Raw genomic sequence first — 13,836 nt, 5'->3', positions numbered from 1 at the left:
GGTGATATTAGAGTCGTGCTAGTTGAGTAGTTGTGAATTTGGTAAATGCTTGTGTTGAAGTTTGTGATTCCCGTAGCATGCACGTATGGTGAACCGTTATGTTAAGAAGTCGGAGCATGAGGTATTTATTGATTGTCCTCCTTATGAGTGGCGGTCGGGGACGAGCGATGGACTTTTCCTACCAATCTGTCCCCCTAGGAGCATGCGCGTAATACTTTGCTTTGATAACTTGTAGATTTTTGCAATAATTATATGAGTTCTTTATGACTAATGTTGAGTCAATGGATCATATGCACTCTCACCCTTCCACCGTTGCTAGCCTCTCTAATACCGCGCACCTTTCACCGGTATCATACACCCACCATATACCTTCCTCAAAACAGCCACCATACCAACCTATCATGGCATTTCCATAGCCATTCTGAGATATATTGCCATGCAAATTTCCACCGTTCCCTTTACTATGACACGCTCCGTCATTGTCACATTGCTTTGCATGATCATGTAGGTGACATTGTATTTGTGGCAAAGCCACCATTCATAATTCTTTCATACATGTCACTCTTGATTCATTGCATCCTGGTACACCGCCGGAGGCATTCACATAGAGTCATATTTTGTTCTAAGTATTGAGTTGTAAGTAAATAAAAGTGTGATGATCATCATTTTTAGAGCATTGTCCCAAGTGATGAAAGGATGATGGAGACTATGATTCCCCCACAAGTCAGGATGAGACTCCGGACGAAAAAAAGAGGCCATAAAAAAAGGGAAAGTCCCAAATAAAAAATTAATAATATGAGAGAAAAAGAGAGAAGGGACAATGCTACTATCCTTTTACCACACTTGTGCTTCAAAGTAGCACCATGATCTTCATGATAGAGAGTCTCCTATGTTATCACTTTCATATACTAGTGGGAATTTTTCATTATAGAACTTGGCTTGTATATTCCAATGATGGGCTTCCTTAAATTGCCCTAGGTCTTCGTGAGCAAGCAAGTTGGATGCACACTCACTTAGTTCATTTTGTTGAGCTTTCATATACTTATAGCTCTAGTGCATCCGTTGCATGGCAATCCCTACTCACTCACATTGATATCTATTGATGGGCATCTCCATAGCCCATTGATACGCCTAGTTGATATGAGACCATCTTCTCCTTCCTTTTGTCTTCTCCACAACCACCATTCTATTCCACCTATAGTGCTATGTCCATGGCTCACGCTCATGTATTGCGTGAAGATTGAAAAAGTTTGAGAACATTAAAAGTATGAAACAATTGCTTGGCTTGTCATCGGGGCTGTGCATGATTTAAATACTTTGTGTGGTGAAGATGGAGCATAGCCAGACTATATGATTTTGTAGGGATAACTTTCTTTGGCCATGTTATTTTGAGAAGACATAATTGCTTAGTTAGTATGCTTGAAGTATTATTATTTCTATGTCAAAATTAAAATTTTGTCTTGAATCTTTCGGATCTGAACATTCATACCACAATTAAGAGAATTACATTGAAATTATGCCAAGTAACATTCCACATCAAAAATTCTGTTTTTATCATTTACCTACTCGAGGACGAGTAGGAATTAAGCTTGGGGATGCTTGATACGTCTCCAACGTATCTATAATTTTTTATTGTTCCATGCTATATTATATCCTGTTTTGAACATTATTGGGCTTTATTATACGCTTTTATATTATTTTTGGGACTAACCTATTAACCGGATGCCCAGCCCAGAATTGTTGTTTTTTTGCCTATTTTAGGGTTTCGCAAGAAAAGAACATCAAACGGAGTCCAAACGGAATGAAACCTTCGGGAACGTGATTTTCGGAACGAACATGATCCAGGGGACTTGGACCCTACGTCAAGCAACCAACAGGGAAGCCACGAGGTAGGGGGCGCGCCTACCCCCCCAGGCGCGCCCTCCACCCTCGTGGGCCCCCTGTTGCTCCACCGACGTACCCCTTCCTCCTATATATACCCACGTACCCCCAAACTACCAGATACGAGCCAAAACCCTAATTCCACCGCCGTAACTTTCTGTATCCATGAGATCCCATCTTGGGGCCTGTTCCAGAGCTTCGCCGGAGGGGGCATCGATCATGGAGGGCTTCTACATCAACACCATAGCCTCTCCGATGAAGTGTGAGTAGTTTACTTCAGACCGTCAGGTCCATAGTTATTAGCTAGATGGCCTCTTCTCTCTTTTGGGATCTCAATACAATGTTCTCCCCTCTCTTGTGGAGATCTATTCGATGTAATCTTCTTTTGCAGTGTGTTTGTTGAGATCGATGAATTGTGGGTTTATGATCAAGTTTATCTATGAACAATATTTGAATCTTCTCTGAATTCTTTTATGTATTCTTGGTTATCTTTGAAAGTCTCTTTGAATTATCAGTTTGGGTTGGCCTACTAGATTGATATTTCTTGCAATGGGAGAAGTGCTTAGCTTTGGGTTCAATCTTGCGGTGTCCTTTCCCAGTGATAGTAGGGGCAGCAAGGCACGTATTGTATTGTTTCCATCGAGGATAACAAGATGGGGTTTATATCATATTGCATGAGTTTATCCCTCTACATCATATCATCTTGCTTAAAGCGTTACTCTGTTCTCTTGAACTTAATACTCTAGATGCATGCTAGATAGCGGTCGATGTGTGGAGTAATAGTAGTAGATGGAGGCATGAGTCGGTCTACTTGTCTCGGACGTGATGCCTATATACATGATCATACCTAGATATTCTCATAACTATGCTCAATTCTGTCAATTGCTCAACAGTAATTTGTTTATCCACCGCGAATACTTATGCTCTCGAGAGAAGCCACTAGTGAAACCTATGGCCCCCGGGTCTATTTTCCATTATATCAATCTTCCAATACTTAGTTATTTTTATTGCTTTCTATTTTACATTGCATCTTTATCATAAAAATACCAAAAATATTATCTTATCATATCTATCAGATCTCACTCTCATAAGTAACCGTGTAGGGATTGAAAACCCCTTATCACGTTGGTTGCAAGGATTTATTTGTTTGTGTAGGTGGGAGGGACTTGCGCGTGGCCTCCTACTGGATTGATACCTTGGTTCTCAAAAACCAAGGGAAATACTTACGCTGCTTTACTGCATCACCCTTTCCTCTTCAAGGGAAAACCAACACAGTGCTCAAGAGGTAGCACGGGTCCACTGCACGACAAGCTCCTTGACCTTCTCGTCCTTGCCGCGGAGCGTCGCGGCGAGTTTCTCCTTGCGAGCGGCGAGGTACTCCTCCTGGGAGTTCAGCTCAGCCTGGTGCTGACCCCAAGCGGCCTCCTCCTTGGCGGCCTGTCGATTCACCACCTTCTGGGCATTCTCGACATCGGCCTACTTCATGAAAAGCTCCAGCTTGCGCTCGACCAGCTGATCCTAGGCGGCCTTAAATTCCTCACCGGCCTGGCGGAACCAAGCCTTAGGTCCGCCTCCGCCTTGTCCACCGCTGCCATCCTGGACTTGGCCTTGTCCAGGAGGGCACGGTGAAGCGCCTGAAGCTTGTGGAAGTTGGCTCTCATGCTCTAGAGGAGCCGCTCTTCCTGGGAACCGCCACCACCGATGCTCGGTTCGTCAATGACCTTGAGCCCGGCGGCAGCAAGCACGTTGTCCTCGAACACCTCCCCCTCGGTGGGCGCCCTGGTGCTCGCCGTCCACGAAGGTGGACGAACAGGTCGTCACTCACCGTCAGATACTTGCCCGAGCAGGAGGCGCCGGAGGAGGAAGGATGGTCGTCGACCACCTCCTCCTCGGCAGCGGCCTTGCTGGCCTCCCCTACAGGCCCCTTGCCGGCCTCCTCGGTAGCGGCCTCACCGGTCTCCCCGGCTGGCCCCTCGCAGCGTCCTCAGCAACATCCTTGGCAGCCTCATCAGCGGCGATCTCGTCAGCCTCGGTCGCAGCGTCCCTGGCGACCTCCTCGATGACGGTGTCCATGTCCTCCCGGTCTGCCGAGGAAGGATCTGGACACCGAGAAGGGGAATGAGACGAAATCAAGATCAAAATTTGAAAGAAGGAAAACCAACAGGGACAGGAGGCAAACAACTCACCCGTGCCGGGCTGAGAAGAAGTGGCCCTCTCCCCGCCAATGTTCGGTGCTGGGACGGAGCCGCCGGTGCCCGAGTTCGCCTCCTCCTCTTCCTCTGTGTGCATGGGCTCGGTACTTGGCACTTTGCCAGGGACGCCCCTCGGGAAGACGTGGTTGATGGGGGCGGTGTGATGGGGTTAGCCCTTAGTGGCTCCTCCTGCTGCCGGTCTCCTCCTGCAACCACGGCAAGGTCAGCACCAAGAGATCGTGCCCCAGCACACGTTAACGGAGAGTGAGTGATGAGCGCATGCTGGGGGCTGCGCCGGGGGCTGCTGTTTGGGCTGCTCACCACCACCAGCGGCGTACTCGAGGTGCCCACCGGGGGCTGGCCGCCCGTCGAGGCCCTGACCCTCTTCGCCACCCTCTGGGCCAGCGTCTCCGTGTTCCTGTGACGATGAAGACAAGTCAAGAAAAGCGGCACAGTCTCGGGGGACGGAGATGGTAAAAAAACCAGATACTTACTCATTCTCCGCCTCCTCTTCCGCTGCCTTCCTCTTCCTCCTCGGGCCGAGGGACCTGAGGTCAAAGATGACCTCCGTGTTGTTGTCTGTGGGGGGAGCGGGTGGGGTCCGAGGACGCTTGGACGAAGAAGAGGCAGCCACTTTCTTCTTCGCCACCGTAGCCTTCACCGCCTTCCCCGCCGCCGCGGCCCTTGTCTGGCGCATGGATGCCTCATGAGGTTGTTGCGGTGGCCCGGCCCTGCCGGGCCTGACTGGCTCGCCCGAGCTGGCCCGCCGCAGGACACGTCTCTTCCCCGTGGCCGGGGGGACGACAGCCTCGACCTCCTCCTCGGACGACTCATCGACATCATCTTTGATGAGATGGGCCCCGGTGTCGGTGCTGCTGGCCTCCTCAGCGGATTCCGCCCACTGGGCGAGCTCCTTATCCTTCGCGGCCGCCACGGCCTCGTCCTCCACACCGCCAGTGCTGCCGGCCTCCTTGGCAAGCGCCGCCTCCGCCGCCCTGGCGACGATGTAGTCCAACTCCGCCTGAGTGGTGTCCTGGATGAGCAGTGGCTCGTCGCGGACATATTTCTCCATCAAGGTGTCGAAGAACTCCTGCAGCTGATCCTCCTCCGGCTCGGCCCAATTCAGGTCAAGGCCGTGCGCGTTCAGGTCCAGCATCATGGCGATGATGTCAGTTTGGCAAGAATTGTTGCTTAGCGGGACCACCCCCGCCGGCAACCCGAACAAGGGCCCTTTGGCGACCTTGCCGGCCTTCATGGCCTTGCTATTCCTCTCGGCCCTGCCATCGCGGTTCACGTCGAGCTGAAAAAGCCACTAGCAGAAGTGAGCGTGCCCCATCACTGTGAAGTTGTGGTTCAGGCCGGGGCGGAGCCGCATGATGTCAGCCGCATTCCTGAAGAGCCAAGCCAGCCTCCCCTTGTTGTGCAGTGGAGCGATGCGGCGGTGGATGAAATCCGCCCCAATCATCTCCAGGGTGAGCTCGGCAATGGCTAGGCGATGGATTCTGGTGGTGGCGACCGTCAGCTTCCCATCCTGGGCGTCAACATCTCCCCAATCATCTCTGTGGACTGGCGGCGCCTGGCGAACTTGGCAAAATTCCTATGGGTCCTCCTCCTCAATCCAGCACCACCACCTCCGCCACTCCTCCCACCTCTCCTTTTGAGCGCCCTCCGGATATGTCCCCTTCTCAGGGGTCCTTGGGATCCAAGTGACACAACCGGAGATGGCGCCTCCCTTCAGGATCCGAGGATAAAAGTAGTGGCGGAAGAGCACCGTGCTGGGAAGCACTCCGGCGAATCCCTCACATAGGTGGGCGAAAAGAGCCATGCACGCCACAGCATTTGGGGTGAAATTAAGAAGGTGGAAGCCGTAGGTTCAGAGAAAGGGGGCAGAGGCCACAAGAAAAGTAGTCGACGAAGAACGGGTACTGGTTCGGGGCGGCCTTGGCGCAATCCGCGGGGATGACGCGCGTGGCCGGATGCCCCGTCTTCTCTCCCCCTGTCTTGCACCCCCACAGGGGCTTGAAGTTGTCCAGGAGGTGGACCGCGTCGACCGTCGAAGGGAAGTAAGCGAGCTGCGTCCGCCGCACCGCCGACTCACTCTCCGGCGGTTCCGTCCCCCCGGCGTCCTTGGCCACTCCTTTTCCTTTGCTGGTTTTGGGTGCCATGGCGGCTGTGAGAGGTGAAGGGGGAAGGGAAGTGAAAACATGGTGGCGACAAGCGAGAGCAAGGGCTTGAGGAAGAAGGAGGGGACGGCGGTTCCGAGGTTGGAGAAGGCACAGAGGGTAAATGAGCAGCGCGCCCGCGGTTATTCCTTTTTACGGGGAAGGCGCGGGCTGCCTCTTTACCATCCACCACGATGTGACGCACGCGTGTGGGAACCGCTACTCGCATGACCCCCACGTCGTGCGTTCAACGCGGGTCATGGGGAAGCGCAGCAGACGGAAAAGTTACTGCAGTAAAAGATCCTCCCCGCCTGCCCGCGCACCGTTCTGGGCCTAGCCCAACAACGTGTCATGCTTATGTGTGGCCCAGGCCTGGGGGCTCCTATCGGTGTACAAAAGTAGGGGCTCTCCCTTTTGCACCCCTTTACTTGTGCACGGGTAGTCAGAGCCGCGCCTACGGCCGCACTAAGCAGGGCAGAGGAGGGAAGCCGGAGCACAAGACAACCAAAACAAACGCCAAGACCAGAGACACAAAGGGCAAGAGAGTGAAGCGGGCTCCCCCGCCAAGATCCTTGCCGGGGCAACTTGCCTGACACCAGCAGAGCGCGCCACCCTTGAGCCCAAGGGGTTCCAACACCATCAACCACATTGGAACCAAGGCTCGGGAGGCACCTCTGTGGTGGCATGGTGATCTTTGTGAAGATCATAAATACACAAGATCAGACGAGAACCAGAACACGGCGATCCTTAGCAAGGTCCCTGCCAAAGAAGTCGACGAGACCCCCGGCAAGATCCTTGCCGAGGACGACCACGGTGCCGCAGCAAGACCCTTGCCGGGGCCCCGGCAAGGCCCTTGCCGAAGACACCTGTAGGGCCGCAGCCAGGCCCGCGCCTACCAAGACTCCACCGCCACTCCCATGCAGCTCCCAGCTCGACCAGCTGGGCAGGCATCTGCGTGGCAGCGCGCGACCTCCACACCAACTCAGCAAGCACCTGCGTGGTGGCATGCAGATCTTCGTGAAGGCTCCACTACCGCGCCAGCCCAACAGCCAGCCAATGTAGCGTTCCAACGCCTCATCAGCTTGGACGCGTGTTAGAGCCAGGCGAGGTGACAACAGTTCGAACGAGCTTCTTTGCCGTCCCCAATAAAGCAAGAGGGCACGTCGGCAGCGAATTAAATGCGTTTGTCTGGCGATGCCCGAGGATAGACTCAGCTACTGTACACCTTTCCACCTCCTGTATGCCACTGTGGCAACCCCTTTTGTATATAAAAGGAGGCCCGAGGTGTACTGGAGGGGGATTCCGCTCTTTTTTACTAGAGAGACACCGCAACTAGTTCAAGAACACAAGAACACTCCAATATACATCAAAGCAGGACTAGGGTTTTACGCGTCTCCGCGGCATGAACCTGGGTAAACGATTTGCGTGCTGACCACCAGACCCGCCGTTTGCACAACCCCGTGCCTGCCAACCGTAGACGATATCCCAGTGACCCCATAGGTGTCGTTTCCCATCGACAACATATTTCCATGGAAGCAAAAATTTTTGGATCGGTGCAGTGAAAAAACTGGCATGCAAAATTGACGAACCTTCTCGCGTAAGCCATTAACTACTTCGACTGTGGTCCAAGATATTTTGTACTGCATCACACATGGTTGGTGATAATAAACTGCGTGTGACCAACTTGATTTTTTGTCTTAATTTGAAATACATAATGGAGTCATAGCAGTGAAGGACGGTGTTCGAATTGCTAGAACTTTCATCGGCAATGAACATTCAACTATGGGAGTGTAGTCAAAAAATTGATATTATTCGGGGTTCATTTGGACATTTCTATACATTAACTAAGTTTTTTAGGCATTTAAGGTGCATAATTCAAAATTAAACTATGTGCACATGCTCCGCTGCACCAAAATGGGTTGTAAAATCATATATGTGTCCATGGTTGGATGCTTATGTACAATGCAAGAAATGGGAATGAATTTCGAACACATCGGCACTGTGGGTTGCCGACAAACATTGAGATACTTGGTTTTAAATTCCATTAAATCAAAAACTCATTTGAAATTCATGAAATTTGGCATGCTATAATGGAATGGCAGGGGAATACTATGGTCAAAAAATTTGTCCCATTTGGGGTAGATTTGGGTATAAGCTTCTCACATACCAGAGTTTCTCACAAGAATCCTCATGGTTCTGGTAGGGGAACGTGTCACTTTTGTGGACAAAACAATATTCGTTCCCTCTTTTTGCCTTCAATTTTTTTCTAGTGTCAACATAGAACAACAGGATTGTCGTTTTAAATTTTGAAATTTTTGGGGGTTCATTTGGACATTTTCATGAATTAACTGATTTTCTAGGCATTTTATGTGCATAATTCAAATTTGAAATACAAGCACATGCTCCAGTGCAGAAAAAATTGTGGAAAAATCAAATGTGTGTCCTTCAGTACATGCTGAGCTCCCATGCAAGAAATGGGAATGAATTTGAAACACCTCGACACCGTCGCTCAGTCGCAAACATTGAGATACATGGTTTTTAAATTCTAGTGAATCCAAAACTTGTCTGAAATTCATGTAACTTGGCATGCTATCATGGAATGGCATGAAAATGTTGTGGTAAAAAACTTTGTCCCATTTGGGGTAGATTTGGGTATAAGCTTGTCACATACCAGAGTTTCTTAGAAGAAGCCTCATGGTTCCTGTAGGGAACATGTCACCTTTGTGGACGAAATGATTTTTGTTACCTCTTCTTGCGTTCAATTTTTATCTAGTGTCAACATAGAACAACAGGAGTGTCATTTTAAATTTTGTACTTTTCCATAGTTTGTTAGGATATTTTTATACATTAACTGAGTTTTCTTGGCATTTTATGTGCATAATTCAAATTTGAACTACATGCACATGCTCTGGTGCAGAAAAATGTGTTGGAAAATCAAATGTGTGTCATGGGTGCATGCTTAAATCCCATGCAAGAAATTGGCATGAATTTCGAACACCTCGACATTGTCGCTCGGCCACAAATATTGAGATACATGGTTTTTAAATTCTAGTAAATCCAAAACTTGTTTGAAATTCATGAAACTTGGCATGCTATCATGGAATGTCATCAACATGTTGTGGTAGAATTTTTTTCTAATTTGGGACAGATTTGGGTATAAGCTTCTAAAAAAACAGAGCTTCTCACATGAAGCCTCATGGTTCCGGTAGGGAACTTATGACCTTCGTGGATGAAACGATATTGGTTGCCGCCTTTTGCTTTCAAATTTCTGCCTAGTGGAAACATAGACCAACAGGAGTATCATGTTACAATTTGAAATTTTTATGGGTTCATTAGGACATTTTTATACATTTACCAAGTTTTGTAGGCATTTTATGTGCATAATTCAAATCTGAACTACATGCACTTGCTCTGGTGCAGAAAATGGGTTACAAAATCAAATGTGTGTCCTTGGGTCCGTGCTCAGGACCCATGCAAGAAATGGGAATGAATTTCAAATACCTCGGCACCGTTGCTTGCCGGCAAACACTGAGATACTTGGTATTTAAATTCTAGTGAATCCTAAACTCGTGTGAAATTCATAAAACTTGTCATGCTATTATGGAATGGCACCAACATGTTGTGGTAAAAAAATTGTCCCATTTGGGTAAGGTCGTGGTATACGCCCCTCACAATCTAGAGCTTCTCACAAGAAGCCCTGTGGTCCGGTAGGGAAGGTGTTTTCACCTTTCCGAACGAAACAACATCTGTTGCCCCTTCTCGCCGTGATTTTTTCTAGACACAACACACACCGACAGGAGTGTTATGTTAAATTTTGGAATTATTCAGGGTTCATTTGGACATTTTTTATACATTTATCGAGTTTTCTAGGAATTTTATGTGCATAATTCAAATTTGAACTATAGGCACATGCTCCAGTGTAGCAAATTGGGTTGAAAAATCACGTGTGTCCTTGGGTGCATGCTTAGGTCCCATGCAAGAAATGGGAATGAACTTCAAACACCTGGGCATCATGGCTCGGTCGATAACATTGAGATACGTGGTTTTAAAGTTCTAGTAAATCCAAAACTCGCCTGAAATTCGTGAAACTTGGCATCTGCTATCATGGAATGGCACCACATGATGTGTTATTTTTCATGTCCAATTTGATAGAAGGCGCATGAATTAACAACCAACAAAGGTATTTTGAAAGCAAATAGCTGCCTTGTTTTATCTCAAACATTTGTATAATTTAAATTGTGGGCATTTTGCTAACCATTCACGCGACGCCACCCTTATGCAAACTGACAGCTTCCCAGTAAGCCAAGAGAAAATGTGCCGAGTAGGATTTGTGGAGCTCTTCATCGCAAACGTTTTAGATAGAACACCTGTATGCAAAGCGAGAGCTACGGTCTTCCCCAGTAAGACAAGGGAAAAATCCGCCGCGTAGGGTTTGTGCATCCCTTCATCGGAAACAGTTCAGATTGTATATGGTATGTGAAGCGAGAGCTATGGTTCATTCGCCCCTAAGCCAAGAGAAAATCTGGCACACACGTTTTGTACATCCCTTCAACACAAATAGTTTTTTCGGATGACCCGTGTGCAACCACGTACAAACAATTTGGTAAGATTTGCGTCTGTCATATTGGGTATATTGCCATTTGTCAAACTTGAAAGATTGACATTTGTTGATCTAGTAACATGGCCCTTTGTCAACCTTGTAACACCGCCATTTGTCAAAATTTGCAGCTAAAAATCACTAGCACTATCTAATTTTTTCAACTAAAATTCAGTAATTAATCATAGATTTCATTCATAGATTAAGTAGTCATTTTTTATACAAACAGTTCAACTCAACAGCTGAACTGACCAAACTTTTTCCCCAATTGTTGCTAACCACATACTAAAATAGCTAGTTCAACTATATATACTAGCTAATTTTAAGTATGTAGTACAGTTCAACCACATCTATAGTCAGATGAACTGAATAAAATAGCCCCTAAATACTAGTACTGCTACAGCAACCTCTCCTCTGTGGAGCGCGCTCAGTAAGAGGCAGAGGAGCCTACCAACGAGCTGGACAACTAAAATATGGTGCCTGCCGCTATTGCACCTTCAGCGACGCTCACCTCGAACGCCCTCTGCCGCTCCAGACGACCCCTCTCAAAGCGGCGGGACTCCTCGTAGATCTCCTCATTCCTCGCCTCTGTGGCAGGGTGTGCTGTAGCCACGGAGGAGGTAAGGCTCTTTGCATTCTCAACAAGGCGCTCCTTCTCCTCCTCCTCCCATAGGAACTCAATGTAACGCGCAAGTTCACTAACGCACGTGCGGGCCTCCACCTCCGCCTCCCACCTTCAGGCGACGGTGGAGGAGCGGGTGATGACCCCGACAGTTGACAGTGGGCTGGCGGCCACGACGGCTGACGATGGGGTGGTGGCCACGACCACCACCTCCCGCCTTCGGGCCGCAATGGCGGATCGGGTGATGGCAACGGTGTCCGACAATGGGGTGGCGGACACGATGGCCACCTCCCTCCTTCGGGCCACGGCGGCGGCGCGGGCGATGGCCCTGGCTTTCGATGGTGGGGTGACTGCAATGGTGGCCGGCAGCAGCTGCCAATGGGCAGTGGTGGGTGTTCTGCGCACACCCAATAGGGACGCCACGCACACTACACTATGCGGGGGATTGCGCCGCTGCCGTGGTGTAGCCTCCCAGCTGGAGTTGTCCTTTGATGATGGTGGAGTGGCTGAGCGACGACGACGGACCGGTGCCATTGGTGATTGTGGGAGAAGCAGATGAGATATGCTACAGGGAGGAAGGGGAAAATGCAACGTGGGACTTGCCGGCCGTGAGGGTTTATATAGTAGGCCGGTAAGCATTGGTATTTTAGGGGATTTCACTAAGTCGGGTGGGAAGCTTGCGCGGGAACGGGCTCACCGACGATTCATTGGCGCCACATCGAGGCACCATTTGGCCAAAAGAAGGCCCCCGCGCGTAGCTCAAGCTTGCGCTCGAAGCCGTCTGCAGTAGCGGGGTGAGAAGACATGCGAGAGGACGGAACGACACGTATACATACAGTTAATAAATGAAAAACGTTTGCGATTTAATTACCTACTACCTCCTTCTGGCTTTATAAGTCCTATTTGTATTTTTGTCCCAAATTTTGACTAGTGCGAATGCATGTCACCAAAGATTATATCCTTGGATTCGTATCTGAACATCATTTCCAAATATATTATTTTTTATAACATGCATTAACATTTAGTTAGTTAAATTTAAGGTCAAAATGTGGCAGAGAATATAAAGGGGGCTAATAAACGAGGACGAAGGTAGTAGCACGGCCGCTCTCTATGCACGTCGCAAATGATTGTTCTACCGCCGTGTGATGTGGAACACGACGTAGTTTCACATTATGATGCCGGCTCGCAACTGCTGACCAAACTTCTCTATGTGTGTGATTGCTCATGGTTGAGGCGGCTGCGGTGCGGTCTGCTCGCGTCCCGCCGCACGCGTTCTGCTCTCGTGTCCCTCCGCGCGCGCTGCCAGTGTTTGGGGCCGACGCATGATCACGTACATTCGTGCTGCCATTATGCATGTAGTTGCACCGGGCGTGGTGTGACGATGCAGTTACCCGCTGCAAAAACTGCCATGCGGACGTGCCGAGAATCCAGGCCTCCCGGCCCTGATGTCTACTACACAACTTGTTTTTTGTAGACTCGTGTTGGGCCTCCAAGCGCAGAGTTTTGTAGGATAGTAGCAAATTTCCCTCAAGTGGATGACCTAAGGTTTATCAATCCATGGGAGGCTCATGACCCACAAGTATAGGGGATCAACTGTAGCTCTTTTCGGTAAGTAAGAGTGTCGAACCCAACGAGGAGCAGAAGGAAATGACAGGTAGTTTTCAGTAAGGTAATGTCTGCAAGTGCTGAAATTGTAAGTAGCGAGTAGGTTGATAGCAAGATAAGTTGTAATGAGCAAGTAACGATAATAGTGACAAGTATGAAGCAAGGTAGCCCAATCCTTTTGAGGCAAAGGATAGGCCAAAACGGTCTCTTATAATAAGCAAAGCGTTCTTGAGGGTACACAGGAATTTCATCTAGTTACTTTCATCATGTTGGCTTGATTTGTATTCGCTACTTTGATAATTTGATATGTGGGTGGACCGGTGCTTAGGTGCTGTTCTTACTTGAACAAACCTTCTACTTATGATTAACCCTCCCACAAGCATCCACAACTACGAGAAAAGTATTAAGAATAAATTCTAACCATAGCATTAAACTCTAGGATCCAGTCGGTCCCTTATGGAATAGTGCATAAACCGGGGTTTAAGTTTTGTTGCTCTCGCAACCCACCATCTACTTACTACTCCACAATGCATTCCCTTACGCCCAAGTATGGTGAAGTGTCATGTAGTCGACGTTCACATGACACCACTAAGGGAATCACAACATACATACTATCAAAATATCGAACACATATCAAATTCACATGATTACTTGCAACATCATTTCTCCCGTGACCTCAAGAACAAAAGTAACTACTCACAAATAATAAACATGCTCATGATCAGAGGGGTATTAATATGCATAATGGATCTGAGCATATAATCTTCCACCAAATAA

This window comes from Triticum dicoccoides, chromosome 1A (assembly GCF_002162155.2).
Source record: "Triticum dicoccoides isolate Atlit2015 ecotype Zavitan chromosome 1A, WEW_v2.0, whole genome shotgun sequence".
In the NCBI taxonomy this organism is placed as follows: domain Eukaryota; kingdom Viridiplantae; phylum Streptophyta; class Magnoliopsida; order Poales; family Poaceae; genus Triticum; species Triticum dicoccoides.
The sequence above is the reverse complement of the archived record's forward strand: the minus strand, read 5'-3'. Positions refer to the sequence as shown.